The sequence below is a fragment of the Narcine bancroftii genome, chromosome 5 (genome assembly GCF_036971445.1).
Source record: "Narcine bancroftii isolate sNarBan1 chromosome 5, sNarBan1.hap1, whole genome shotgun sequence".
Lineage (NCBI taxonomy): Eukaryota > Metazoa > Chordata > Chondrichthyes > Torpediniformes > Narcinidae > Narcine > Narcine bancroftii.
The window spans coordinates 245,379,040-245,394,136 of NC_091473.1; the positions used below are offsets into that span (position 1 = coordinate 245,379,040).

At 38.9% G+C, this 15,097-nt stretch overlaps 1 pseudogene; it reads left to right on the forward strand.

The window, feature by feature from the left end:
* Positions 1 to 15,097, forward strand: part of LOC138765136 (suppressor of tumorigenicity 7 protein homolog) — a 128,531-nt pseudogene that overhangs the window by 82,441 nt on the left and 30,993 nt on the right.

Genomic DNA, 15,097 nt, shown 5'->3' on the forward strand with positions numbered 1-15,097 from the left:
GTATTTATTTTTTATTTGTTTGTGTACATATAAATTCTTGTCCTGCATATGTATTGTTTTTCTGTATGTGCGTCTGCATGTTCTGCACCGAGGATGCTGTTTTGTTGGGTTTCACTTGTGCAATCAGAGAGCAATAAACTTGACCTGAATAAGAAAGAAAATCCTGTGCCATTTTAAAGTAGCCACCTCTTTCTTGTATAGAGTGATTTTGGGGGAAAAAAATCTTTAGGAATGCATCAGAAAGTAGTGAATCAAAGATTCCGAGATCTATTTATTGAGTAATGGCTCCAATTCTTGCATTAGTTTGCATCTAATTCTAATTTGTATCCTGATTTAAAGCCCCTTGCTTTCTCAGAAGCTCCAGTGCACAAAAGAACCAAATAGCCAGATGATCAAGACTTGTCAAACCCGATCCTTTCTTAATGAGTTATGCCATACAAAATCCTGCAAATATGCTCTTCAGAATTTCCTTTTTTTTTGCTTATTATTTATGCTGAACCGAAACTTGGGTAAATAATGGCAGTATCAAAACACATCTGGGGAATTTTAATTTTATAACTCTTGACTTTATGATTGGCTCTCTTGCTATGATAATTTGCAGAAATTTTTTTTTTGCATTGGTAGCGCACCTAATTCTAATTCATATCCAGAGATTTAAAGAACCCCTGTTTCCCCAGAAGCTACTGTAGCCAAGTGAGAACATTGAACTGAATAGTCAAAGTATATAGGATTGTCATCCTGGGCAAATGTTCAAGGATTTCAAAACAGGTTAAAAGGCTGGAATTAATAATAAAGTAGCCTTCACATTCACCTGGGTTGCCAATTTTCTTTATGTTCTTACTGGGTCTGGGCATATGTAAAATGGAGACCCAAGAGACTGCAGACACTGGAATCTACTGTAAAAAAGTTCCCAGTTGCAAGCCATTATAACTCCACTCCCTACTCCCACACCCACGTTTCTCATGGCTCCTTCTCTGCAAGGGTGAGGCCAAATGCAAGCGTGAGGAATAGCACCTCATGTTCTGCCCTGGAAAGTTGACAACCAAAGGCATATTAAATTCTCCAATTTCCTACACCAACACCATAGACTCAAAACAGTATCTTCTTATCGCTCAACCGATACCAACTCAGTGCAACAGTGACGTGTGAAAAATGCAAGCTTTGGTCCATGCCCCAGAATGAATGAACACAAGCCAAACAATGCAAGCATATAGCCAACAGCAAGTTGACAATCAAAAGTTATTTGACCTTTATCCTTCAATTCAAGGTTTCTACCTTGGTTCCTATCTATGATCTACCAGCTTTAAAGAACCATTGTACAAAAGCAAGTGCGCACACTCAAGTGCACAGATTAAACTATTTCCTTCTCATGCATCTTTCCATATGCAATTGTCCTCCCAAAGTGCAAAGAGTGTCTAGAAAATCAGAGTGTTTGCAGTTTAAACTGGGAAATAAGGCACATGAAAGTTAATGTGCAACTTCAGCTTATTAGCGCTCTGCCCTTTAAATGATACTTGTGGCGTAATCATTTAATGGAAATTTGAGGAACATTTGCCCAGGATGATAATCCTATATACTTTGACTATTCAGTTCAATGTTCTCACTTGGCCACAGTAGCTTCTGGGGAAACAGGGGTTCTTTAAATCTCTGGATATGAATTAGAATTAGGTGCGCTACCAATGCAAAAAAAAAATTTCTGCAAATTATCATAGCAAGAGAGCCAATCATAAAGTCAAGAGTTATAAAATTAAAATTCCCCAGATGTGTTTTGATACTGCCATTATTTACCCAAGTTTCGGTTCAGCATAAATAATAAGAAAAAAAAAAGGAAATTCTGAAGAGCATATCTGCAGGATTTTGTATGGCATAACTCATTATGAAAGGATGTTTGACAAGCCTTGATCATCTGGCTATTTGGTTCTTTTGTGCACTGGAGCTTCTGAGAAAGCAAGGGGCTTTAAATCAGGATACAAATTAGAATTAGATGCAAACCATTGGAGCCATTACTCAATAAATAGATCTCGGAATCTTTGATTCACTACTTTCCGATGCATTCCTAAAGCTTTTTTCCCCAAAATCACTCTATACAAACTCTATATAAAACTTGTGTCCTCAAGACAAAGCTGGTTGCAGGAGATGGATGAAGTGCAAGGGTAACTACCCTCCAAATCTAGAAGTGCATTGACGATTTACAGCATCCATCTTGGCCTAACTGAGCTCAGGGTAGCCTATGTGAAAATCGCTCATTGCCCCACCTGTTTTACCAATGAGCTACTGTGGATTTTGAGGAGATGAGAGTAAATGTGTTAAATGGAACGTTACCTCTCCGAAATCATCCATTTTTTAATTGAATAACCTGCATTACTCTATTTTGGAAGCATATGTAAAATGGAGACACAAGAGACTGCAGACACTGGAATCTAGTGTAAAGAAGTTCCCTCTTTCTAATTGGGGAAATATTTAGTCCTCTATTGATGCAAATAAGCTTTGTTTTCATGCACCCATCCAGAACCACAGCTATAAGGGATCACTGTCACTAGAAAATTCCCCTCAAATCTCACTGGGGTACCTTCATGACTTGGGTTGCAATGATCAAAGTGGTGGATAATCATCACCTTTGCATGAGCAGTTGAGAAAGGAATGTTAAATAGCAACCTTGATAGCGAGGCCAGGATAACAATGAAACAAAACCGTACTTAACATGGGGATACTTTTTTCAAATTTTTAATTAGTATTTTATTTCAAACAGGAGTTTTATGGATTACCTTCCCATTTCATGTAGTCTTCCCCATGGAAACAGGCCATTCAGTCCAACGAGCAGAGGTCCACGCAAACACCATCTTTATTTAACCCCAATCAGTATTTCCTCCTTTTTGAAGTAGTTATTGTTTCCTATTCACCTCAGCTATTCCATAGGGTGGAATGTTCTATATTCTTAATAAACTGTGTGGGAGCCAAAAGGTTTTTTCATGAATTCCCTTTAGATTATTGATCACCCTGACTTTTACCTTATCCAAAAATAACCTTACTTGATATTTATCCTATCAAAACCTTTTACTGGCGAGAAAGTCCTCAACCTCTTTTCCAGAGAGCAGAGCCATATGATGACTCCTTCCTGATGACTATGCTATATCAGTGCTCGTATTATCCATGTAAATCTTTTTGCAGCTTTTTATAATATGCTGTCTGGAATGAGTGCCTGTGCCTTACTCCTCATCACAGTGGATCATCATCTTGTCATGTGATGAAACTATGTTGATAATTTCAAGTGAATCTGCAAGAATAAAATCTGATTTGTACCCGATGAGGTGAAATTGGTTGCCACGACTAATTAATTCACAGACATTCAAAATAGGGCACAGTGCCCTATTTGGTCGGCTGGTCCAAAATGTTACTTCTACACCCCACTTGCCCCTCATCACCCTGAATTGGCAAAATAACAATGTAAAAGGGAGGGGGGGGGGGGGGAGAAACAGAGGACATGCATCAGACAATGCTCAGAGAAACACAAAAGCTGCAGATGCCGGAATCTTGAGCAAACAAATAAATGCTGAAGGAACATGTAAGCAAAGAGCACAAGTCATTGACACAATATCTCAAGTCAGTGTTTTCTCAGTTTTATTCGTTTTCCCTAAACTATATGTCTATTTATCACTGACTTTTCAAGGATGTGAAAATAACATGGTATGTAGGAGGTCATGAGATACGGCCTTTGGGAGCCCCCTTGGAGGTTTTAGACATCTGTGGTAATAAGGTATATAGCAGGGAAGCAGCAGCCTTGAGAGTCAGAGAGTGTGGATTTGAGTGTCTAATCTTTGACAAATACAGCTGTTTCATTAAGTAGATATGAATGACTGTAACCTTGAGGGGTCTGTGTTTATCCCAGTGTGTGCCCATCTCTCAATACAGTGTTAGCAGAGAAAGCTAATTGCAGAGTGAAATGGGTTGCTGCGTGCATGACTGATCAAGTGCTGTACATCTTTGGCCACAGGCAGGCTCAGATAGTGTGTCTCACTCTTTGCCCACTGTGCCTTTAGGGAGAAAAGAGCTGATGAGGGAGAAGTTTTTCTTAAAATGAAAGAATTCTTATATGCACAGTGTCGCAAAACTTTTAAATGTTTCCAGTTGGAACCCCTTTATCTTATGATCTCAGTGGATGTTTTTTGCCTCCGATTCTATCAGTAATTGTAAAATTCTTAGTGTTAATAATTTAGCAATTGAAGTGCATTTTTTATGAGTGGTCTAATATGTTTTTATAAATATTCTTCAACCCCTTTGCCAAGGTGCTGTATTTTGTTTTGCACAGTTGAGCCTAATTAAGCAAATATATGAGTTGATGTTGGCTTCCGTTCTCAAGAAAATAGCATAATGCAGTCAAAGCCACAAGAATTGGAAAACGGCTGAGGAGTCAGACCAGAGGTCAGGCATTCAGGCAAGCTTTCCCACAACAACTTAAATGTCCGTCAGTGATCCTTGCTCTGTAAAACAGACTGAAGGGGGATTAGCCAGGATTAGCGTCAGTATTAGCCACCTGAGTGTAGGTCTTAATGCTCCAAGGGAACTTACTGAGGCAGTAAATCTACTTTATCTGAAGGGGGTCTAAGAAACTTTGAGTGCATTCCTTCAGAAAATGAATCTGGAAACTTCTTAGTGTGAAAAACGGATTAGTAAATAATCCTATCGTGTGTGACATATCCCAAAACCAGATGCATTAGTCAAAAAAAAAATGCAGATACTGGAAATCTAAAATAAAAACAAAAAAAAATACTGGAAGTACTCAGCAGGTCAGGCCGCATCTGTGGAAAGAGAAAGAGTTAACATTGCATTTCAAAGTTGCTTCATGCATTACTCTAAGCTGTCAATTCTGTTTTTTCACCAACTCTACTTCCCCTATTTCTTAACTCATCCCAAGCTACCCCACATTCCAGTGCAACTAACTTTACCCATCCTTTTTACACTGATAAAACCTTGTGTGGTTTCAGAAATGGGAAATATTGATATTTACTTCTATCATCTGATGTCTGGTCTTTGTGAGGATTATAGCAGTGATTCATTAGTCACAAAGTAAAGTCAAGCAGATGTAGAGCAAAAAGACGGCAAACTGGACATTTTTGGTGAAAGAAATAGATAACATGTCAGCTTGATTTAAAAAAAATCATATCTCTGTTGAAACATCATATTAGACTTGACCCATAAGAAACAAGTTTGAATTGTTCATGTGATGGGGCCAGATGTTAACTCCATTGATGATAATTCTTGACTATATTTTGGACAAATAACTTGGTTATATATTTGATAAAGCTTTATATGATGATTTTTAATCTAAAGTACCTGAGGGGAATTGTCAAACAACATTTGACACAAATGATAAAGTATTTAATAATTTATTTTTTTAATTTAGACATACAACGCAGTTATTGGCCCTTCTGGCCCATAAGTCCGTACCACCCAAATACCCCAATTAACCTTCAACCCCCCCCCCCATGCATTTTGAAGAGTGGGAGGAAATCAGAGCTCCTGGAGAAAACCCACTCAGACACTGGGAGAACGTACAAACTCCTAACAAACAGCGCTGGATTCGAACCAAGGTCGCTGATGCTGTAAGAGCATTGCACTATCCGCTACACTTACCGTGCTGTCCTGTTTTAAATAATGTCTGGAAATAAGCAAATCTTATTAATGATAATAAAGAGCATGACTGTATGGTTGTTGCAAAAAATCTCATTGTTGTCAATAATGTCCTTCAGGGAAAGGAAGTGACCATCATTGCCTTCTCCAGGCCAATATTCAGAAGTACTAAAGAATTAATGAGATACTATGATTCAAGTCAGTCCCACATCTACTCACTAACTCACAGGGCATTTTGGATGAGCGTGAAATGCTGATGTCCACATCCCAGAAGTGAATGGGATAAAACTGTTGCTGACCTTTGAGTCTTGCACATTTTGATTTGGAACAGTGAATAGTGAGTGAGCTGCTACAATTCATGATGAAAATATTTTCAATTTTTATTAAAGATTTCCTTTAAAGTTTATTTTTGTTTTCTGATCACATCTGTTTTATTGCACCTGAGTACTCTCTAGCACCCAGCAGCACAAGGACGGCTTCTTCCCCTCTGCCGTCAGATTGGACAATGAACCACAGACACTACCTCACTTTCTCACTTTTTTATTTTATATGTAATTTTATAGCAATATTTGCTGCAAAACAACAGATTTCATGACATGTTAATGACAAATTATTCTTCTGAAATAGTTGCTCTATGGTAGTGGTACAGGGGTTGGTTGAGTACAGAATTGAAAACTTTAAACAACGCACAAAGGATCTTTGAACTGAAACATGAAGAGTTTCTCTTCAAAGATTAGGAAGGTTCAAGAAGTTTGGTTGGAATCCTTGAGCTAGCTTTTGCCGCCTGGGTGAGAATTTGGACGGTTTTTTGCTCCTATGACTAATCCAGTGCTCCCCATGGAGCTGGAAATATATGTAATTGGAAGGATTAAATGAATTATTCTCAAAGATGGGGGATGTGTGAAATTGCCTTGGGATGAGATGATGAAAAAAATTCATGGAATGGAAGTGATTTTGATTGTGATCAGACTGTTGGAAATCTCTGAGATTCTGAAAAGTTTATAATGGGTGGAAAAATTTGTGGGTCATTCTGAAGAAATGGGAGATCAATAGAAGATGGCTGCTGCCACATCAAATATTTCACACATTTATTCATACAGAGGGTGGGGAGTAAATGGAACTCATTGCTCCATTGTTGGTTGAAGCATGTGACACTGATCTAATTAAATGGAAGTTATAATGCATGCTGGAGTTGGTCAAACAGTAGACTTTAAATATAACGATATATAATCAACGTTTTGGGCTTGAGCCTTCATCAAGGTATGAGTAAAATGTTGGCATGCGCCTGAAGAAAATGGTGGGAGGAAGGGGAGGGGAGGAGCACATTCCCACAGGCAGGAGATAATAAGAGAGGGAGGGCACACCAGGAAACTGGGGAGGGGGGTGATAGCTCTGTGAATGGAGAGGGAAGGGTGGAGAGCTGGAGGAAAGAAGAGAGAGGGATGGGGAAGAGAGGGAGAACGGAGTATTGTGTTTATACTTCAATCAGAGTATCTGATTTCGAGTTTTACTCCCGTAATTAAATCAAAAGATGATGCGTACAGTTAACAATAGACAACAGGAAAACAGGATAGAGTAGAAAGGTAATTAGATGGGGAGAAGAATGGAAAATGAAAATTGACAATTGGTTGGAACCAATTACGTATTTCTGCAGTGTAGATTCAATAACTGCAATTCAGAAATCAAATAAAAATTGATCAGGACTTTAAACGTTCAGTAGCAAGCACCCTACCAGATAACACGTTGCACCTATTACAGTTTTAATTGCAATGTCAAACTCTAGGTGATACAGCATTCAATTAAACATAGCTGTTCAGCCATCAGTTTGGCATCACAACTTTTTTTTAATCTCCAGATTTCCAAATTTTGCCATTGCAAGCAATCTCCAAGGCAGACCAATGTCCTAGCTTGTAATCTGAAACTTGATACACAATTATAAAAGTAAGACATTTGTTCTCCTCAGCTCTAAGTTAGATGACTTGAACCAAGCGGACACAAGAGTATAATCCAGACAAATACTTTCAGTGCATTGTCAGAATATTTACATACATATTTTTCAAACCAGGCACCACCTGTATGTTATATGCGTTTGTGCACTATACAATAATATTTTTACACTTTAAAAGTGTGCACAATTTATAGCTGCCGTGGGAAAGATGCACCAGCAATTTATAGCGAGCGTGGGAATATTATAGCGAACATGAGAATAGTGCCAATGAAAGAACATGCACAATTATAGAGGCCTTAGGAGATTTTGATTTTGGGAATATCTCTTTGTACTGAATGGCATGCTATTCTTATAAACAGAACATTCTGGCTAAGGCACTGCCAGAATTGCCCAGACCCGTCCCTGAGAGAGGAGACTAACATATCAAGTGCCTCTTATGTGAGACAACATTAGAATTAAAATCCCACCTAATTCTGAAGCCTGTCCTTAATCTATTTAATTGATTCCTCTCCAAACTTGTTAATGGTGTTGCAGCAGGATATCATCTACATAATGGGCGATTGATACCTCTGGGGGAAGTTGATTATATGTTAATTGCGGGAGATAAACTGTGGCAGATTTTGGTATGTGCTTTATCTCTGTCCCATTTATGTAAATTGCTTTGGCCATGCAGAGTTTAGAATACTGCACCTGCGCAGTATGTGCGTGTGCGTTATACGAAAATAATTTTACACAATTTATGATTTTCTGCGTGTTATATGCACATGCGCATTATATGAGTGAAAATACATAAATTAGCACATGCATTGAAGGTACTTCATTGGATGCAAATTGTTTTGAGTTGACTGGATTGATGAAAATACTGCAAGAATATACATGCCTTTTTTTCCCTGATGTGGACCTTCTGTTTAGCTGCACTTGGCCACCCTTGCCCATAATTCCTGCAGGATTTTATCATTAGAATAGTTATGCAATGTTATTTTGTCAAAAGAGTAATGCCATCCTAAACGTTTGGAATTTTGCATCATCTTGACACTGACATCAAATGGCGTCACCTCACTCTGGGGATTGTTGGCCTCGACCACTAGTACAAGCCCTGGCGTCTGCAGGCGCTGGCATTGAAATCGGGCAAGTGTGAAATGGGCAATTGCATTGCAGGCACTTCCTATTAAAGGTAGAAGAGACCAAACGCCAGGGATAAACCCTTGCAAGTGTGAAAGCAGTCAGTGTCCCAATTAGGAGTGGTTTAGTGTGAAAGGCCAAACCCCCACTCCTATTCCAGGACACTGAATGGCCGATTTACTGGGATGCATGTGTGAAAGGGGCTTGTGAAAGGCAGAGCAATTCCTTGGAAGTTAGTGACATATGTTACTTAAAGAGTGTGAGGTAAAGATCGTGGAGAAAGCAAACTGATGAAGTGACTTGCTGGGCCACGAAGTATCTATGGAGGCAAAGAAATGGTCAATGTTCCTGGTCAAAATCCTACATCAGGGCTCAGAATGTAGAGTGCATATAGCCAATAAACACACTGAAATGGTGGAGGAACTGAGCTGGTCTTTTCTACAGATGCTGAAAATGTTCAGATAAATGAGGATATCTGATTTTTCGGAGCTGAACAGACGTCGCTTCCGAGTCCAAAAATTTTTTTGGATAACTGAGGATTTTGGATAATCAGAGTTTTACTGTATTACAGTTTGCGATGATAGGTTACAGTTTGATATGACTTCTTTGTTATTTTATATATCTATGATCAGTGTGTTTACTACAATCACAGCATCTGCAGCCTATTTTGTTTCACTCAGTGCATATAGCCAGAACAAAGTGATGAGAAGAAGGGGTGAGGTCGGCTGGCAGTTGTAAGGAGAAACAGATGGGGGGGGTAATTGGCAATGGAGCCAAGTGGGGGAGGGTTGGGGTTGGATGACTGCGGCTAGTGGTGTTGGGAAGAGAAGGGTAGAGAGGGGAAAAAAGGGGGGAGAGGGGGAGAGAGGCTAAAAAGTTACAACTGGAGCGATAAGCTTTTTTTAGAGTATGATATCAAGAAGTATTGGGTACAAGGGGGTGAATTTGGGATAATTTTCCAATGAAATACACTTGTTGTAGGAAAGTGGACTGCAGCAGTAAACACTTTTGTGATAGAAATTGAAAAGCTGGAAATGAACTGCTGCAACATATGAGACTGGCAAACGTAATACCATTCCGTGCTGAAATCTTAATTGTGTCTTGTGCAAGTGTCACATTGATTTTTACACCATCTTAAATTTTAATTTTAAGAATCCTTGCCCTAAACAAGCTGTGCATAACAGCTTTTAAAATTGTAGTTTGTCAATCTTGAAGTTCTTGCTCGAAATGAAATTCAGTAATTTGTATGTAACTCTTTATTAAGGATGTGTTCATTTGCGGTAGGAGCTAGAACCACTCCAATACTTAGTGAAAAGTTTTGATTTTTAAAAAAATTTTATTCAAAGGAAAGAATGAAAGTAGTTCCTTCTATTTTAATGAATTCAATTACAGTACAACTCCGATTATCCAAAATGGTTGGGACCGGGCCTACGTCGGATAAATGATTTTTTTCCGGATAACTTGTCATTTTTTTAAAAACAGCCCAGTCGCAACAGCAAATCACTTGTAACAGTGTTTAAATGACAACAAACAACAAGAGAAGGCTTTTAAAGCTGGAGATAATGTTTAATTCTCACCAAAAAAAAACCCCAACCTGAACAAAATAGTAATTCAGCTTCGAAAATTTTCAGATAAATGAGGATATCTGATTTTTCAGAGCTGAACAGACGTCGCTTCAGAGTCTAAAATTTTTTTTGGATAACAGGATTTTGGATAATCAGAGTTTTACTGTATTACAGTTTGTGATGATAGGTTACAGTTTGATATGACTTCTTTGTTATTTTATATATCTATGATCAACTTTGCCTTTATTTTCCCCAGTATTTACTAGAAATGAAAAGTTTAATTTTGCCACCGGAACATATTCTAAAGCGAGGAGACAGCGAAGCAATAGCATATGCTTTCTTTCATCTTCAGCATTGGAAGAGAGTGGAAGGGGCCCTTAACCTATTACACTGCACGTGGGAAGGGAGTAAGTATCCTTTTACTGTTTGTGCCAAAACTAATTCAGTGTGATTTTCAAGTGATCTTATTTAATTGGTTCGTCTAAGCACTACAAAACACATGCAGTTTTTGTAATGAAGGTTAATTGAATTTCTCTGCTTTTTAAACCTGACTGATGTGACTTTTCCGGCAAGTGATTCTTTCCTTGGAGATTGGTTCATCAGGAGATAATGTTGATTAAGACTTCTTGAGGCCTTTTGGTTATTTAAAAAAAAGTAAGCTAGAAGTTCACCCAGGTTCCAGCCTTTCTGACTGTTGACATTTTAACTGTAATATATATGAAAAGCAATTTGCCTGTGGAGCTGCGATTGCTATTTTTATTGAGCTTGGAATTGAAGGTGTTGGGGTTATTGAAACTGATCGCAAACACTGGGAAGCTGAAGGGACTGAGGCAGCATCTGTGGAGAGAAATAGACAGCATTTTGGGTCAGGAGGCTAAAATGGGAAGGTCCGATAATTAGCTTAACAAGTGCTGGGATACCTAAAAGTGGAAAAATCTATATACATGCAGTTGAGTTTTAGTCTGCCCAGGTGGAATATGATATATTGTTCCTCAAGTTTACGGTTGACCTCACCCCAACAATGTCTGTATGGGAACGGTGAGGGGAATTAAAATAGCTGGCAACCAGGGTTCCATCCTGGATCAAAGGACAGATTGCAAGTGCTCAGCAAACTAGTCACCCAGTTGCAACTTCTATATTTTTAATGAGAATAAAATTCTCTTGGTGTCTTGCCCCTCACACCTCTCTCCTCTACACAGCACCCTGCCCCCCGCCCCCCCCCCCCCCCCCCCCCACTCCATCTCACTTCTAAAGACTGAGCCTCTTCCAATCTCTTGGGTTCATATCTTAGCTGACCCATTATTTACCATAGGAGCTGATTTGGAGCTTTCTCATAGGTTATCATGTACATCTTTTCTAAGACTGGACATGGAACAAGATTCAACTGCAGGGAACTTCCATACATTTCACTTGTCAGGGTTAAAATCTCTAGAAGGGAATTTTGCATTTCTTCACTACCATTACATTTGTGCTATTACTTGTAATTGTGTAGGTGCTTTTAGATTAATTGACCATAGTGGAGCATACTATGCAGAGGTGAGTACAATGAAAGGATGATCATTTGAACATTTATTTCTCGGTTCCCAAATGCAGTTTGCAGTTGCTTTAGTAATAGAGAAGGATGTGCACCTTTCCACTTTTTTATTTAAATATTTCAATCTCAATTGTTGCTGAAATAAACATACTTTATACAATGAATTAACCCAGTTTATTCTGAATAAAGAAATGGGTGTTTTTAATATTCAAGGAGTAGATGGTGTTTAATAAGGAAAGTGAGGTATGCTTGTAAGACCCCAAGTATTCCCAGCTGAACTACAGTAGTCAGAAACTACCATACGTCAGTAAATAACTGGAAACTGAGAACGTAACCACTTCACTAGTGCATGTCATGAAATGGTTGGTTGACTCAAACTTGAGGCTTTCAGTTGAGGATTTTTCTTTCATTAATTTTGGAATATTTATAACAAGGCAAGACTAATAGTTATTGTTCATCCACTTGAAAGAATGTAAGAGTAGTTACTCAGAGTAGTACCCACAGGATTACATCTTCTTTTCCCCAGTCACCGCTGAAGCAGGTTGGGTTTTTTGACAATCAGGATCAGTGATCACTTTCCTTTATTTGGTTTACTAAACATTTTTTTTCTGATGTAGTTTGAACATGCAGAATCTGATGTCATAATTGATTGGATACTGTTACACAGAGAAGTGACCCAATTTCTGAAGGGAGAGAACTGATGCGAGGCATTTGCAGACAAATATCCTGTGCTTGAAGAGAAGGTTTTGATCTCGTCTTGCCTTTTGAACTCTTGGATATCCGAGCAAATGCTCCCCATTGCTTTGGCAGAGTGAGGATTATATATTCCTCTGAATTATATACTGCTGAATAGACTGCCATTGGGACTGATAGCCTGTAATCAGGAGTGAAAAAACGGAATGAAGTGTTTATAGGTCCTTTCGCGCTTGCATCCCACTAAATCAGCCGTTCAGCGTCCTGGGATAGAAATGGAATTTTTACTGTTCACACTTGACCATTCTTAACTGGGACACTGCATGCGCTCACACTTGCAAGGAACAATCCCCGGGGTTAGGACTGTTCTACCTGCTACCAGTGAATGATGATGGACCTGCCCTAAATCCTGATCAATCTTCTATTTAATCAAAATTAATCAGTCCTAATTATAACATAATTAAGTTTTATGTACAGCACAGTATGAGCCCTTCAGCCCCTGTTGTCGTGCTGACCTAGATAAACCTTTATAAGGGGCCATGGGGAAGTGCGAGCAATAAATAGCAATAGTGGACAATTTTTAAACAGCGTGGGAAAGTAGGTAGCGCTATTGCTCACTGTTTATAAAGACCGTGGGTAAAAGCAATAGCAGACCTGCCCTCCCAGAATTCCATGCAGCTGAGAAAGGGCACTCATGGAAGGGTTTCTCTGCTGCACAGAATTCTGGGAGGGCAGGCCCGCCATCACGTTTTCCCATGGTCTTTATAAATTGTGAGTGATAGCGCCACCAACTTTCCTACACTGTTTATAAATTGTCCTCTATTGCTATTTATTGCTAGCACTTTGCTCTTTCTCTCTCTCCCCTACTGGAACTTTTCCATGGCAAAGTTTATACCGTAATTTTTAATCTTCCTTCACGTTCCTGCATTCACACAAAGATGAGGGTCATTTCTGTCCTAGAATGCAATTGCCCATTCTACACTTGCCTGATTGCAACACCGGTGTGTGTAAATATTGGGGATTGTACTAGAGGTCGAGGTAGTCCGTCCCCAGCGTGAGATGACGTCATCCCATGCCGCGGTCGAGAAGATTTTCATTCCACACTAGACCCTTTTTAGGCTGATTGGCCGTTAATTCCTGGGACCACTTGCAAGTGTGAAAGGGGCTCATGTAATTGAATTAGTAACTGCACAGTAATGCAGAGGTCCAGAGTATCACTCGATGAATTTAAAATCATTCAACAGCAATGAAATCCAGAAGCTGGTGTTGTAACATTCACCATGAATGTTTTTTTTTAAATTGATGCAGCACCCATCCATTAGGAAAAAAAATCTGCTATCCTTACCTGAATTTGTCTCAATCTTCTGAAGTGAGACGTTATCAGGACATCTCTTTTGTAATTTCCATCCTTATCAGTGAAGGATACAAAAAATAAGTAGTAAAACATGAAAGTCTGTAGACACCGTGGTTGAATTAAAAACACGGACGCTGGAGAAACTCAGCTGGTCAAACAGTGGACTTTATGTAGCAAAGATAAAGAAACATAATCAACATTTCGGGTTTGAGCCTTTTCTCAAGGTATGGAAAAATGTTGGCAGGCTCCCGAACCTGCCTTGGTGCCTGTGCTCCTCCCTCTGCCCCCTCCCCCAAAACAAATTATGTTCAGGCGCCTGCTGATATTTTTCCATATCTTGGTGAAGGGCTCAAGTCTGAACCGTTGGTTATGTATCTTAGCTTTGCCACATACAGTACATTGTTTGACCAGCTTTGTGATTTTACTAAGAAATAATAAAAGATAATCTGGTATGAAATAAAGATTCGCTGGACAACAATCTCATCAATTACTTCTCAGAAAGATCATTCAATCAAAAAAGCATTTTCAGCACCTTAAAGTGTTCTGATTAATTGTTGTGTGGAAGAAAATAATTTTTAAAAATGGAGCATTTTTCCTGGTATGTTACAATGTTAAAGCATTGTATGAATTACCCATATCAAAGTCCATTAACTATTATTCTATAGACAAGCTTGGCAGTCATTTTTGCACATCCCAGAAGCAGGAGTGAAAAAATTCAGTTTTTGGTCAGCTCACTGGGAACTTTCAGTACCTTTTTTATCGAGTACTTCCATAAGATGCATTACATAGACTTGGTTAGGTGCAGAGAACCAGAATTAAAGAAGAAAGTAAATACATCGACGAGAAGTATTTTATCACCTGGGATGTCTCCACGCACTTGGCCAGCAAGGTGACGCTTTTGAAGAGAAGTTTCTGTTGGAATATGGTAATGTTGGAAGCTCATTAGTTAGCTTGAGTAGATCTAGATTCCTGGCATAGAGAAATGAGCAAATAAGCTACTTGAGCAATGGTGATGGAAGGGTAATCATTGGTCTGGGGACTGAGAAGACCACCGCCATTGAGAATGAAATTAGATCTTGTTCCACTTGTTTTTTCAACCTCTGTTAGGGTTATCGGAGAGGGAATGGATTTGGAAATAGAAATACCAAATGAACAAATATTATATTAAACACTTAAAACATCTAAAATAGCCTTTAGAGGAGGGAGAGGGCTGTGATGATATAATACCTGTTCTTTTTTTTATATCCTCGTTG